Raw genomic sequence first — 15,139 nt, 5'->3', positions numbered from 1 at the left:
GTTCAGGCTGGTTGTATGTGGAAACAGTTTATAGGAGGGGGTATTTTTGTGCTATAACCCTGGAAAGCACATAAATTGGTTGCCTACTGGTCACATTAAGATTGATGAGGACTGGGTTCAGGTGCTATCAGTCTGATACATGTTATAAAAGTCCCCATAAGGTTTTCTTCTAGTGATTTCAGCAGTCATTGATGATCATGATGTAGATCAATTATTTCATTACAAACCCACAAAATGGTAATATTATAATTCCATCATTCCATCTGTCAACTAGTTTTCTTTTCAAAAGAAAACCTTCCCCTCATCGGCTATTTAAATCTTCTGAGGTAGAATTCAAGCATAAAATGCAAGTCAAACAGATGAATCCTTCCCTTGACTTGCCAACATTCAGAATAAGGATTTAGTTTTATAGCATTCTGCAAAAGTGATCCATGGGTCACCTGTGGGTCTGTTTCTATTGTCTAATTGCTCCCCTTGGATTTTGGTGATGTTGTCCTAACTGTGGCATGCTAGGAATATTTTATGTCAGGTAAGGCTTTGTATATGCAAAAGGTAATATTCTGTAGTTTCTTGATGGTCTTATCTCACCAGAGTTCCTTCACCATTTTCTCTGGTAATTGCTTCACAGATCTACTTAGCCAATCAGGAGATAAGTGGAGTTGAGTAATTTGCACTTTTCATAGCAAGCAGCAGTGGGGTTGGGGGGGCACATGCCCTCAGCACGTGTGGGAACATGTGGCCCCACCCCATGCCTTCAGCATCAAGAGACTGTGGGAGATTCTGTCCTGCTTTTCAAAGGTTTGAAGTTCATATTTTGGCCTCCTATGACAATCAACTTCAGCATCAGGCAAATGTCTTGATGGGGAATCTTGTTCATGCATATAGTTGAGCGCCTTTGTGCCTCCAATATTGTCAGTCCAGCCTCTTCTGTTTGCTAGTGTTCCCAGTTTTCTCCATAGGCATGCCTCCTTAGCATTGAAAGATGAAGATTAACTCTGTAAGTCATAGGTATTTAGCTATCTTTTAACCTTTCCAGCCCATTCAACTGCAGACATCAGAATATGTTTCGAGGGAGGAGGGCATATGTTGAAACTGTTACAAGGCAAACCTTGATATAAAACGGGGTGGCCTGACTGTGTGTCCTCACCCGCGCCCTTAAAGGGGACTTATTAATGTTAAACTGCAGACATACACAAAAGGTTGATAAAAAGTTTATTTACAAGGGAAGGGGAACTGGGAAATGAATAACTCAGGGAGAAAAAGAGGGAGATAAGTTTGTAAATGCGTCCTACCCGTTCTGCTGACCTGGAATCCCAATGACCCGCAGAGCTGGCAAAAAACCAGCATGCTGCATGGCCAAGAGAGCTACCCCTTGCCACATGGCCGATTAAATACTCAAACCGAAAGCTTAGTTGCTTAACTCCACCTTCAGGTCCTTGCGACCTTCCCTTTGGTGATCACGGGATTTGTAGTTCCCAGTGTCGTGGGGGTGGAGTCCACAAAGCCTGTACGGAGTTTGCTCAGGACATCCTTTCCCCCTAACAAAACTTCTCTTGGCTTTCATTTTATCCCTCCAGCCTCGTGTGGCCAACACTCTCTTCTGCCTTCTCTATTCCCTCCATCCTCTCCCCGTTGGGGCCAAGCTGGGCCCTCAGATTCCAGCCACTTCCAGGATTGCAGATGACGCCAGGGGAAAGCAGCTACAGGGCCTCGGTTCACTTCCCAGTTCTCTCCCTGAAATTTTAGTGTCACTAGTCCTCATTGCTCCAGCAACTCCCTGATCCTGCAAAAAGGTAGTTTTCATGTGTTATATTGCTGTCCACTTATTCTTGTTGGGAACTGTTTCTGCTGCCATCAATTCCATTCTACCGAGCAGCAAAGTTCTCACTGATTTCTTAAATTTTGTCAAACTGATGGCTGGGATATGGTGTTTTAATGTTTTTTTTTTTTTTTTTCTTTCCTGTTCTCTTTCTCTGTTCATAATGTTCCCTGAACCCAAAGAATTCTTTTTTTTTTTTCACAGAAGTTTGCATACATCTCCTTCAATGTTCCAAGATGTTCATCAAGTTCTTTACCTCACTACAAGATGTATTGCACTCTGCTTCTCTCCGGTGTGCCTTTTCATTTCCTGTTACATAAGTTGTTAATGCTAATTCTCACCTCCTACAGTAGAGGCCACAGTTTTCAGAGGGCAGGGTCCATACCAGATCTACCTTTGTGTGCACCCTTGATCCCCTCTTACCTTCCCTGATCTTTGAAAAATAACAGGACACCATATAATTTCACATGCAAACTGATTATTTTAAAGAATGAAGAAAATGACCTTAAAAATTGTATCACAATATAAGACATAAGCTGGGAATATCCTAGCCCTGAAATTCTCTACTACTTTGCAGGAATATCAAAACACCTTACTTGAATTACTAATTTCTAATTAATTATAATATCAATATCAAAATCTCTAATGAAAGCTAAGCTTTTAAAAAACAGTAAAAATAATAGTAAATTTAAAATTTAAAAAAATCACTAAAAATAATGTATGTATTTTTGGGTAAGTGTGCAAAAACTAGAATATATAAAAAAATCTTAATGGTGGCTTTTTCCTCTATGTAGTAGCAGAATTGTGCATAATTTTTATTGCCTGCTTTGTGCTGCCTTATGATTCCCTAATTGCCCACAGAAAATACTTATTACCTTTTTAATTATGAAAAAAATTAAAAATAATTATTATTATAAAATAAAATTTATCATAACAAAGCTTTTAGCTTTATGGAGTTATATGGTAACTGAATATATTTTCCTTTGTTGAAAAGCAATTAAATTAAAAATTCTAAAAATAAGTATTAAAAAATATAAGGAGCTACTAAGGGGAATTTGGAAATTCAGAACTAATATTTTAATTCAGTAAATCAGTCCTAAAGTCTTTGTTTCAGAATTGTATAGCAGAATTTGATTTTGATGTTGCAAATAACTGCTTTATTGTACATATTTTTGTTTATTCTCACATAGGCGTCTTTATAGATAAAAGTAAAAGCTCAAAAATCAGCAAAAAAGAAACTATGTTATCATGCTATGTTTCCAGAGAAAGTTTTGGTCACAAACTTCCACGGAGAGTCTTTTTATTATTACTTTGTCATGTCACAGAGGGGAGAAAAACAATAAAAAGAGCCAAGTCGTAAAACCTTCACTCAGGACGTGGTGAGCCGTGAGCCATCTCTTCACCACATGTAAAGAATAGCTGGAGAGATATTCTAGTACTAGCTGTAAAAGTCAAAAGGATAAAGTTCTAGAAAAGGCATGTTTTGAGTCCTGGCAGAAGGCAAAGATTTACTGACTAAAACTAGAAGGCACTAACCATGAAAAAATGAGAAATAAGATTTCATCAGCATTAAAAATGTCTACTTATTAAAAGATTCCATTAAGAAAATGAAACATTGAATCAGTCTGAGAAAAAAATATTTACAATACATATGATATAAAATTCATATCCAGATTATAAAAAGAAGTTCTATGAATGGAGAGTAAAACACAAATGACCAAATGAGATAGATGAAAAATTAGATAGCCATTTCACAAGAGGGCATTGTGATGGAAATGAGTACATGGAAACACTTCCAAGATCATTAATCATCATGCAAATGCAAATTAAAACAATAATTAAATACTAGCACATGTGCATTAGGATGACTAAAATGTAAAAGACTGTTAACACCAAATGAATCTTATACCTTCTTAGTAGGAAGGTAAAAGGGCAAAGTCATTCTTGCAATGTTTGACTAATCATCCAGACTAATCATCCAGAAAGTCCACTCCTAGGTATATAGGAGTAAGAATAGTATGAAATGGCTATATACTTATATGACCTATTTTTTTAAACTATTTTAAAAATGAGGGATATGAAGATGGTATCAAATATCTGCTCTAACTCTTCTCAGTAATTAATTGGTAATAGCAGTAAAGTCATTCTAAAACATTTGCATGGCTCTTGTGGAAAAACATTCATAAAGCCCTCTGAGATATTTGGATCCCATCATTTCCATTTTCTTGGGAAGCAGGATTCATGTGGAATAAAGAAAATACCTATGTACTGCATGAGCTATCTATGAACTTCTGGATAGAATGGCTGAGACCAGATATGTCAGGTTGTCCATAAGACACTGATGCTGGGTCTCCCTGGTGAGGCAAGGGGTTAAGCACAGCACTATGAAGCAATCTGCAGCCTCTGCAGCACGAGTTCGATCCCCGGCCAGCGAGGGAGCAACCCACATGGCGCAGCAGACCTCTCCTGCCTCACCCGCTGCTCCCCTCAGCAGTGTATTTCAGTCAGTCTGCCTGTTCTGATCCCCACTCTGTCTCTCATGGATCCTCTCACCCCCCACACCTCTGGCCTGTACCCCAGCTCTTGTATGCATAAATAAATAAATCTTTAAAAAAAAGACACTGATGCAAAGATGCTTTGTAAAACCTTCCAAGGAGAAGTGCAAAGGGACACACATGGTGAGCTCCTAGGGGCCAAACAGAGGGCATGATCCCAAGGAAATGTCTTCCCAGGGACCAGCCAGAATCTGCCTCCACCTTGGCATCATCTTCCCCCCACACACTACCCAAGTAAATATGAGGAGGGCTGAATTTTGTCTACCTCATAAGAATGATCTACCATTCAGGATAAAACTTAACTAAACAAGTTCATGTAATAACATGGTTATATACCAGCATTTCCATTAAATTTGCAATGGGAAATGGTATACAGGTTTTATAATAACAAAATGTATGCAGATAGACCTGGAAATAAAAGAAGATAGTCGTTGATGGATGCTTGTTCACAGGGAGTTAGTAAAAGGGGTGGAAGGTTGCAAGGTTCAATGTTTCATGGCATTAAGCTAAGTGTCAGTTTCATCGTTTTAGGCCTAGGAATCACTTTGTCATTTGGACTTACATTTTCAAAGGACCCATGAGTCACTAATCTTCACATGAGAGAGCTCTACGGCCATTTCTCATGTTTGTTTCAGCCACTGCTCAACTCTGCATTTGTGCCTGATCATTTTCCCCTTCTTACAGATCAATCATGTGTTAGATGTGTTAATGCATTCCATCTGGTAACAGCTCTAATTTTATAGACTGTAGAGCCAAACAACCCCGTGGTCAGTGCAACTTACTGTTTACTAGGTAGATGTCAAAATTTACTATATTTTTACCACATAAGCATTTCTGTGTCCATTTGTTTCATTTCGTACGGTCAAAACCTTAGCTCAAGTCACCAAAATCTCCTTGCAGCAGTTTCCCTGAGGACCCCCAGACTCCCCTTGCTCACCTAAGTATCCTCTACACTGAGCGAGGACTGTGCGTTCCAAAGCACACATCTCTCATAAAGGAGCACCCTTGCTTAGTAGCTGTCGTGGCTTTCCATGGTTCAGAAGATGAGATCCAGGCTCTGAAAGCCGCTCACTAGGCCCTGCATGATCTGGTCTTAGTTGACTTTTCTGGTCTCTTCTCATCACAATGTTTCCTCTTTCTTAGCTCCAGGCATTTAGGAATTTCTTCATTTTCTTCAGTCACCAGGGATTTTTCTTGCTTGGAGGCACTACACTCTGATTTTCCTTCTTTTCCTAACTAACCCCTTTTCTCATTCTGAAGCGTGTGTTCTTAGCTTAAACCATACTTCTTCCTGGGAATGTCCCCAGCCTCCACGTATTGGCACTAGTCAGCTCGCTTTGAAAACACTACTGTAACACCTTCAATTTATCTTTACAAACATTTGCTGTAACTGTGGTCACTCAATGTCTGATTAGACTTGAACTTCCACAAAGGCAGCGGCTGAGTCTATTCTGTTCACCACTCTGTAAGCTGCACTTGGCCCACTGACCAGCACATATCAGGTGCTAGAAAATCACTTGTTGCATAACACAGGCATCTCTTCCCAAACTCAGGTTTGTCTCAGGCCCTGAAACCATTCCACCCATCAGAACAGAAGTGACTTTAGATGAGAATCAACTCTGGAATAACTTTTAGCTTCAAACATTTGGAGCTAAACAAATATCATATATAGATCATATATAGTTTATATAATATTTATGTGATATAAACATTACAGCAAATCACTGCTTGTCCCACTGAAATATTTTTTTTTTTTTGCCCTAACATGATGTGTTCTGTCCTGTCTCCACAGCTCCTCACAACCTTCTTCCTCGAACAGTCTCTCTGTACCTTCCTCCACCTTACCCCGTTTCTGGTTGTTGCTCCCAATAGGAGCCATTGTTTACGGCTCTTTTTAGACCATGCCCGACTCCAAGGTCTGTGCCAAAGTCCCTTCTGAACATGTTCCCTCTCCGCTGACTCAGAACTTCACCTGCATATTGTCATTTAGGTTTCTGGGGGGTTGGGGTTTCAATGTTCTGTGAGGTCCCAGACCACATAGTGTTTTTTCACCAGGAAATTGCCCACCATTTGTAAAAAGAAAGGCCTCCATGTTCTTTTACACAAAGCACTGAATGATGAAGATTTTCCTAAAATCCCTTGCAATCAGGCCCTGCCAGACTCCATGGTTAGGGACACTGGGCTGGCTGGGACAGATCTACCATCAGCCCTTCTGCTCCCTCGCTCCTACCTCACCCCTGGGACAACTGTATGCCATCATTTCTTTTATTCTACTTTGATTATGTAAGTATTTATTTTTTATTTTGTTAATGCTTTTCCTACTCCTCAGCCCACATGCACCTAAGCCATAAACAGTGCAAAATCTGACCAAATGGAAAGTGGTATTAACTGCCAGTGTCTGAGAGCACTCGCTAGATAACTACGTGTTATTAAGACTGGAAAATCAAGGAAAGGAATCTATTTCCTATTGTTATTGATTTTTTTTAAGCAGTTGTTTCTCAATATGTTTATAGCACCACTAGGGACTGGCCCTAATTTTGTTAGCAGCAGACACCTCATTTATCTTAAAGTTAATCTGTAGAGGGGTATTGTTAAATTGCCTTCAATTTTATAAGTGGTTTCCCTTACCTCTTTGAAATCAAAACAAATTATACATACATTTTTGGGTTAGTGATGTAATATTTACTGATTTTTCTTTTTCTATTAACCAATGTGAATAAGTTAGTATTATATTGTTAACCTATCTGTAACTTATGATGCATTTTAATTAATTCAGAAGTGATCTCCCGAGGGCCATCCTTCCTTTAAAAAGCAAAACACCCTCTCTCTTTTTCTCCATCCTGAGGCAATTCAGAAACACTTTGCAGTAGAATCACTTTAAGAGTAACAAAGACAAAGCCTGCTTTTAAATTTGGTTGATTCCTTTCCATGCCTAATAGCTTTCATTACCAAAGCTGTCAGAGCTGTGGCATTTTCTTTCCCTTCCTTTCACACATATACGGAATTTTTTATAATCACTCACATATTGCATAGATAGGTGATTAATTTTTGCTTGGCTCATCTCATCAACCACATGTATGCTTTATCAACCTTTCTCAGTATACAATATTGGGATTTAGAAGTGACTTATTCATATAACAAAGGGGAAGGGTGGGGTGTGGGATGGACATGGGTTACTCTGATGTCGACACCTGCAGGGCTTCTTCTCATGCCACCGTCATACCTCCTTATTTGCAATCAGCCTCCTTGGTCCTACCCATGGGTGTCAGGCATGGTGGCCTCTTGAAGGGTTTTATATTATGTGACTCCATCCTTTGTCCATCATTTCATCTGGAATAGAACCTAAATCAAATTCACCAATCAGCTTTTTTATGTGTTAGCAGAGCCTTGTCAAGGGCTAAACATGGTCTCTTGGGAAGCTGGACCTATCCCAACATGTAAACATAGGAGCTGTAGGAGGGATGACCTTAGACTGACCATGAGCACCCAGGCAGCCTATGAGGAGATGATGAATGAGGCAGCCAGAGGATGACAGAGAGGCCTGGAGCCTTTCTCCCCAGGAGCTCTGTCCTCCCTGTGGCTCAGGAGTATTCCAAACTACATTACCATAAGATACTTAATCTTAGCTTCCACATATGTTCTATGAGATACCCCACTTCCTTTGGCTAGGCTAGCTTAAGTTGGTTTCTATAATTGAAGAAACAGAGTTCTAATTAATGAGCCTATAAACTTTGTTCTCATGATCTGGAGCTTCCAAATCCATTGGTATTTTAATATTTTCTGTTGATATTTCTGTTCTCGAATGAGCTTTACAAACATGTTGTTCATACAGGCTACTTCTCTTTGGAGTAGGTAACACTTTCCACTGGACACTAGGGCTAACAGATGGAATGCAAAAATGACCTCATCTTTCTTTAGCTGTGGCCAAGCACAGACAGGTTGCCAAGCCATGTCAAACAGGGCGTCCTTCCTCACACACAGCTCACACTGAGTACCACTTGCCTGCCTCCGCTTCCAGAAGATGCACAATCCTCCCATCCTACTTACAGGTATAGGGCAGAGTTTCATGTTACCATATGAACTTCCATCTACCCACCTCTATTTCCATAAACTTACTGTCACTAGCTAAATACTGAGATGTGACCATGTGCAAGGCATGCTACTATAGTCTCTATATTTCCATTTAATCCTCCTAAACATTTAAGAGATAAGTGATATTATTATTACATTTTTTATCTGAAATGCAAGAAATTGAACAATTTACCCAAGGACTAGTAGCTTGCCAAAAAGCAAAAAACAAAAAATCAGACCTGAACTTAATAAACATCTGACTCAAATTTATGCAACCACATGAATCAAATTATACTGTTTCCTTTTATTTTACTCATTCCATTTTATTGCCGTGGTATCTTGTATCACTAAATTATAAGGAAGGTCCCATGTCTTACTCATTTTAGTGAATGTCTTGAATGAATCAGTACATTACTGAGGTAACACAAAGCTATTAGAATGATTTTAAAAATGATTTTACCCAGTAAACAATGATTTTAGCCCCATTTCTTCCTCTTATAAAAAATGACCTTGAGCTTTCCAAGACCCAGCTTCTTTATTTGCACAGTGTTTATTTGCACACTGCATCTACTACCCAGGACTATTATGGCTATTCATATGTGAATACTTCTGAATTCTGCTTAGAAACAATACATTACTAACATGGAGATAAAATATTAACTCTGAGAACCTGTTGTGTGCAGCCATACAAATTTATTTGAAAGAAAATAAAAGATGACCTCTCTCCAAAAGAAATTAAGTTCTCTTTGAAGTATGATCTATGCCCCTTGGTCTCGGGATAGAAAATGCAAACTTAGAGTATTAAAAGGAGCTATTTCCATGCTATTTTCAGAATGAGTACATTATTTACAAGAGGAAGAAAATAACAAAACAATGGTGGCTGAGCCTGATGGAGGTCAAGTTGAATCCAATTGAGCCCACCCTCCATTGTCCTAATGTCATCCCACCTGCCCGGCACTTAGGGCCATAGCTTGGGAAGGGGTGTCTCCCAGCACTGACTGCTCTTTTTATAGCTAAAGGAAGGGATCTTCTTCCTTCTCAACTGCATCTGGTTCCAAATACACAAGAACCTACTTTATTCTACAAAGGATCTCTACTGTGAGCTTCAAACTCTCCAGCTCCACCAATAATTCCAGAAAAGCAAGACTTACTTTCCAGAGTTTTCCTCATCTTTCCCTTGAATTGGGTTCCAGAGGTCTGACAGAATCAGTTATAAGGGCTGTTTTTTGGATTGTAATTAAAATTCCTGTAAGTTCCCAGCCTAATTTTTCATCCTTTTTTTAATGTCAAGCAATACACACTTAGCTAAGTGAGAACCGGCATCAACCACAACCAGCACACTCCTCAGAGTTGGGGTTATCTTGACCCAGTTGTCAGGTCTAATCAAAGGGTTTTATTGTAGTGGCATTGTTCTGGGTCAGTCTCTCCAGCAGGACATTTAAAATCTGTCTTTCATATTTTCGATTTTTCTTTTTCTTTTGGCTCCTTTCTGAGATATTACAAGCAAGCTTAAATTTCTCTTCTCTTACACACTCCTCCCTCTTGCCCAGTCTTCTAAAATGCTGCCTAAACATCTTAATAAGTTCAATTTCAATCTCCTCAACCTATTGCAACATAAGATCTATTCAGATCACACCACTGAAACCACTCAAGGATAGCCATAGAGTTCTTCCATCCTTTGGGACCCCAAGGTCTGTCTTGAAACTTATAGATTGAATGTCTCATGCCCCTCGAATCATTTGTTGAAGTCCTAACCCCCAATACAATGGAATGAGGAGAAAGGGACGTTGGCAGGTAATACAGTTAGTTGATGAAGTCTTGAGGAGTCAATGTGGTTGGTGCTTTTATAAAAGGTGACAACAGACAGCTCTCCCCTCTTCCTGTCTGCTTCTCTCTCCTTCCCAACAGCTTGCACAGAAAAGAGGTTATATGCTCATACAGATAAAGACAGCAATCTGCTACCTAAGGGAAGAATTCTCACCAGAAATCAACCATGCTGGCACTCTGATCTTGGACTTCCAGCCTCCAGAACTGCGAGAAAATAAGCATCTGTTTAAGCCACCAAATCTGTGGGATTTCACTATGGCAACCCAAGTTGATTAAGATACAGTCTCCTCCTTGCTTTCCATGATACTGCATTCACCTGTTTCCCCCATTCTCTTTATTCCCTTTTGCTTATTGCTTCAGATTTTAGTTCTTTATCTTATCTCTTAAGTGTAAGTACTTTCAGAGGTTCCTCCTCCCACTTTTTCCTGTTTTCTATATCATAACCATGCTCTGGGCCACTTTATTCTTAGGTGACAACTGACTCTAAAGTCTATTGATTCGGAACCCAACACAGACCTTTCTCTTGAGCTCCTGATTGGAATTTCTAAAAGCCATTTGGATGCCTCTACTTGTATGTCTTTAAACATTTTTAAGTGACAAGTCTGAGACCCAACTCATCAACACTTTACTTGTATTCTTTTCCTATTTTTCTGGCAGATATATTTTCTACCAGGCTCATATCAGGAATAATATATATTCTTTTTTTTTTTTTCATTTCTTTTTTTCCCCCCCAAACTCTGTATTACAGTTCTATAGAATCAAGCCCAGTCAACCTATTCATATGCATACCTTGGGTTCAACTTCCACTTCACTACTCTAAAACTTTATTTTTATTTTATTTCCCCCCTTTTTAAATTGAGATAACACTGGTTTACAACACTGCATATAATTCAGAGATGTAAGGTCATCTCCTACAGGTGTTGCCACCACATCACACCCAATACAAAGACACCCATAGTCCTCCACCATAGTCCATTGTACCCTCTGATCTTATCACTCTTTCCTTCCTCTGGCAGCCTCAGCTCTACAGCCAGATTTCTAGGGTTTGTTATTGGTTTGGCTTTATCCAACCCTTTATTTGGATGACTGTAGCCTCTATTAACTGCTCTATCCTCAACCTAGTCCCATTAAGCTTACACACTGTTGTGAAGTATAAAGTTTTATTGCACCTGAAAACCTGACTGGTCTTTTTGGAACATTGATCATTATCTATAATTTGTCCTTTTTCTGCATTTTTAAATTTACCCATCAGTACACTTCTCCATTTACCTCATTCAGATTTCTTATTATGTCCTGAAAATGCATTAACATTTCTGAACTTCATTTACATTATTTTCTATATTGGAAATGGTCTCAGCATAGCACAGTTTCTCCCACTGAATAACATTCTTTAAGGTCAAGTTCAAATGCTACTTTTATTAAGAAATCTTTCTCTATCTTTCTACCAATACTACTCTATTACATATAATCTCTCTGTTCCTCGGGCACTCAAAATATAACACTGGTCCTCTAGTACGCTATCTAACACAGTTTATTTAGATATATTTTTGAGCATCTCCATTGCTCTATTTTAAGATTGGTGCAGCCAGTGCCTGCCTCACATATTTTTATCCTGAAAAATATCTAGCACTCATATCAAGTACCTTGCAATTGAAACAATGACTGATGGAGTAAATGAATGAAAGAACAGTGGATAGTAACAGAAATGTTACTATCAAATAGTAAAATTCTGTGGCAAGTACTTCAGTAAAATCTTCTGATACTTTAAAATTGAGTGAAGAATTATAATAATTTTTAAAGCCTTTTACTGTATGAAAAAAGAACATAATTTAAAAATGACAGTTTTTTCATTTATAAGCTAGAATAGCAGATAAGACCTTTCTATGAAAAAGTGTGTGTTATCTCTACTTGATTATGATGTCTGTAGCCTGTCTATCATATTTTTAGATTTCCTTTCATAACAAAGGAGGAAAGACAAATTAAATGCTTGCTCAGCTCATTGTGACTAATGCTGCAGGCTTATTTACTTCCACTTAGAAACAAAAAGTGTCTCAACAGATCAAGAGGAAACTTTCTTCATAATTTTGTTTCATTTAGTATTTCACGTAGTTCTGACACTCAATAAAATGTATGTTTAAATGCTTAAGAAACACTCACAGGAACATAAAAATACTCTCCTTACTTTGGAATCTATGTTTGAAAATGACTGCTATGCATAAATATAACACCCTCACTGTGATTGTAATTGTTTTTAGTTTTGCATGTGGTTATACATGCAAAAGGTTATAGGAATGTATTATCACATTTCAACTCCATGTGCCATCAAATTTTTTTGGCACTCACTGAGGTTATTTATCCTGAAAATAACTAAAAATGTTAGTTTGACATTTAGTCATTGATATAACATTTTTTTTAAGGAAGCATGTCATTTACATAATATTTTAATTTTTCATTTGCATAATGTTAACTCATTTTTCTTAAAAATTTTTTTTTTTGGATCTAGACAATTGCTTTGGATCTAGACAATTTACTTATATATGGATATATATGGATTTCCATGTTTCTTCTATTGCCAAGAAAAATTATTTTACTAATATTTTTATAGTAGCTTAGGCATGAATATTCTCCCATTCAAATACATTAAATTAACAGCTAAAAAAGTCAGTGATGACAAAGACAGTTGTATCATTCCAGAGTAGAATTATGCTTAATAAGAATTTCTAACTACAAATAACTCAAGTAACCCAAACATCCAAGTTATTGCTTAACCTCCTAAAATACATTTCAGAAAACACAAAGCAAGCGCCCAAATTTTTGGTTGCTTAAGACACACTTGGCTGTGAATAAATTTTTAAAACGCTATAAATTTTTCAAAAACAGGTACACAACACCTTTCTTCCTGTGTATCTCAGAAACAGCCTGTGATGAGACTAGAGTCGGACCTGCAGCTCCTCAGAACAATATTCCATGAGATCAGTCAGTGGCAAGCTCGTCATTACAGCATCTGCTCTGGTTTATAGCTACATGCGCAGACCCTCGCTGAAATTCATCCAGGATGGCAACAGACTCCAGGATGGTAACTGACTGGAGTGTATGCTCTCCAGAGTTTGCAGACCTTGCTTCACTCAGCAAAACTCTTGCTAAGTTTTTGTTACTATAGAAATATTACCTTGTTTGTGGTTTTTAGAGGGAAACCAGGAAAACACAAAACAAAACCACAAAGGTGAAAACATACAGAGTGAGATTACTGTTATATTTGAAAATTCCAGTCTGCTGAAGATGAACAAGAGAAGCAATAACAGAATAAATGGGAAAATAAATGAAGGGTGGTTTTTCCACAGAAGTTGAGCTTCAAAAACCCTCTAGGGTCAGCTGTGTGGTACACCCAGGAGAAATTCCAGATTGTACAAATAATAATGCATGCTATAATTATTAATTAGAAGTTTATTTCTTACTGTAATAATCTGATAGTGCTTGATAAATAACATCCTTAGTAGTTAAGCAATGAGTTAACTGGAGAAACTAGCACTTCCTGGGCAACCAATCCAGTTTAGACCAAGATGATTTTTCTTTTCAAAAGCATGATCCCAAATGAAATTAATTTCTACATTCATAAGAGTTAAGGGAATTTTCTCAGCTCAGAAAGAAAGCAGTTCCAGGTGTGAGAAGGTGATCAGCTTTGCCTGGCTTCTATAGAAGTGCTAAGCATTGTTAAGCAATGTCAGCTTATCCCAGCAGCCAAAGCCAGTGCACTGCCCACTAGTCACTGCCTTTCCCCAACTGGTGCCCAGGCCTGTCTACACACAACATCAGAGGTTGCAAAAATGCATATTCCTGGATAAAAACACAACATATCTTGATCACATAAGTTCTCTCTTTTCATTAAATGTTTCAAATTCTGCTTTAGTTAAATGATTAACAGCTTTTAGAAATGACCACAGCCAACAATGATACCAATGTTTCTGAAGAACCATAATAAAAGCAGGAAAGTTACAGAAACATGGAGCTGGGTCATGGCAGGATGGAACTGGAATGGAACCTTTATAAAACCATATGGGTTGTGAAAAAGGAAAGCTCTTAGTCTGTACCAATATCCCATTTTAAAGAGTGTTTCCTCCCTTTTCACGTTGTTTCTGAACATTCCCTCCTTCTTAATGAAAATTGCTATGCCATTTCACATCTGGACTCTGTGGCCATGGTCTATTTTTTTCCTGTCTGGTGGAACTGTTGTTTTGCTTTTATGCTTGCTGATAATTCCTGCCAGCAGGCTGATGCTAAGCAAGTGTTGGCTGGCATGAAAAGTCATGGCAGAGAAAAATAAGACTAAGTAACTTTAGTGATTAGCACCTTATGGAGGACTTGAAAATGATAGAGCAAGCAGTAGATATAAATTACTGACTTCATCCATAATGCTGGAAAAAATTAGGTATGTCATTTAAAATAATATTCTGTGGAATTTAAAATATTTTCCCATACTTTCCCTTAACAGATACTTAAATTAATTATACAATTTTAGTAAAATATGTCCAAGGTGCCACTTGGCAAGAAGTTATATAACCCAGAGGTTTATGTTTATAGATTTAATAATATATATCATGATGAGAAATGTATGTCATTTTAAGACCTAGGCAAAGAATGGCTAACTAAGTAGAATTACAGTTAAGAATCATAAGGTGGCTTCGTTTCCACACCTACAAAGTCGGGGAAAATAGATCCATTCCCCCATACCTTGCTGCCTTGTTCTGGTGGGTGGAACAATGTATATGCTACAATCATTACTATTAAAATTCTTCACTTTAGAAGGATATTTTCAAAAAGTAACATTAACACTGCTAAGAGAGAAATTGCTTAATTTTCGATAATTCAA

General features: G+C 38.0%; 1 protein-coding gene across 2 annotated transcripts in view; it reads right to left on the bottom strand.

The window, feature by feature from the left end:
- GRM1 (glutamate metabotropic receptor 1) overlaps positions 1-15,139 on the bottom strand; it is a 406,389-nt gene that overhangs the window by 17,627 nt on the left and 373,623 nt on the right. The window lies entirely within an intron of this gene.

This window comes from Talpa occidentalis, unplaced genomic scaffold (assembly GCF_014898055.3).
Source record: "Talpa occidentalis isolate TD23 unplaced genomic scaffold, MPIMG_talOcc4v2.1 talOcc4.2, whole genome shotgun sequence".
In the NCBI taxonomy this organism is placed as follows: Eukaryota; Metazoa; Chordata; class Mammalia; order Eulipotyphla; family Talpidae; genus Talpa; species Talpa occidentalis.
This window is presented reverse-complemented; position numbering and strand designations above follow the sequence as displayed.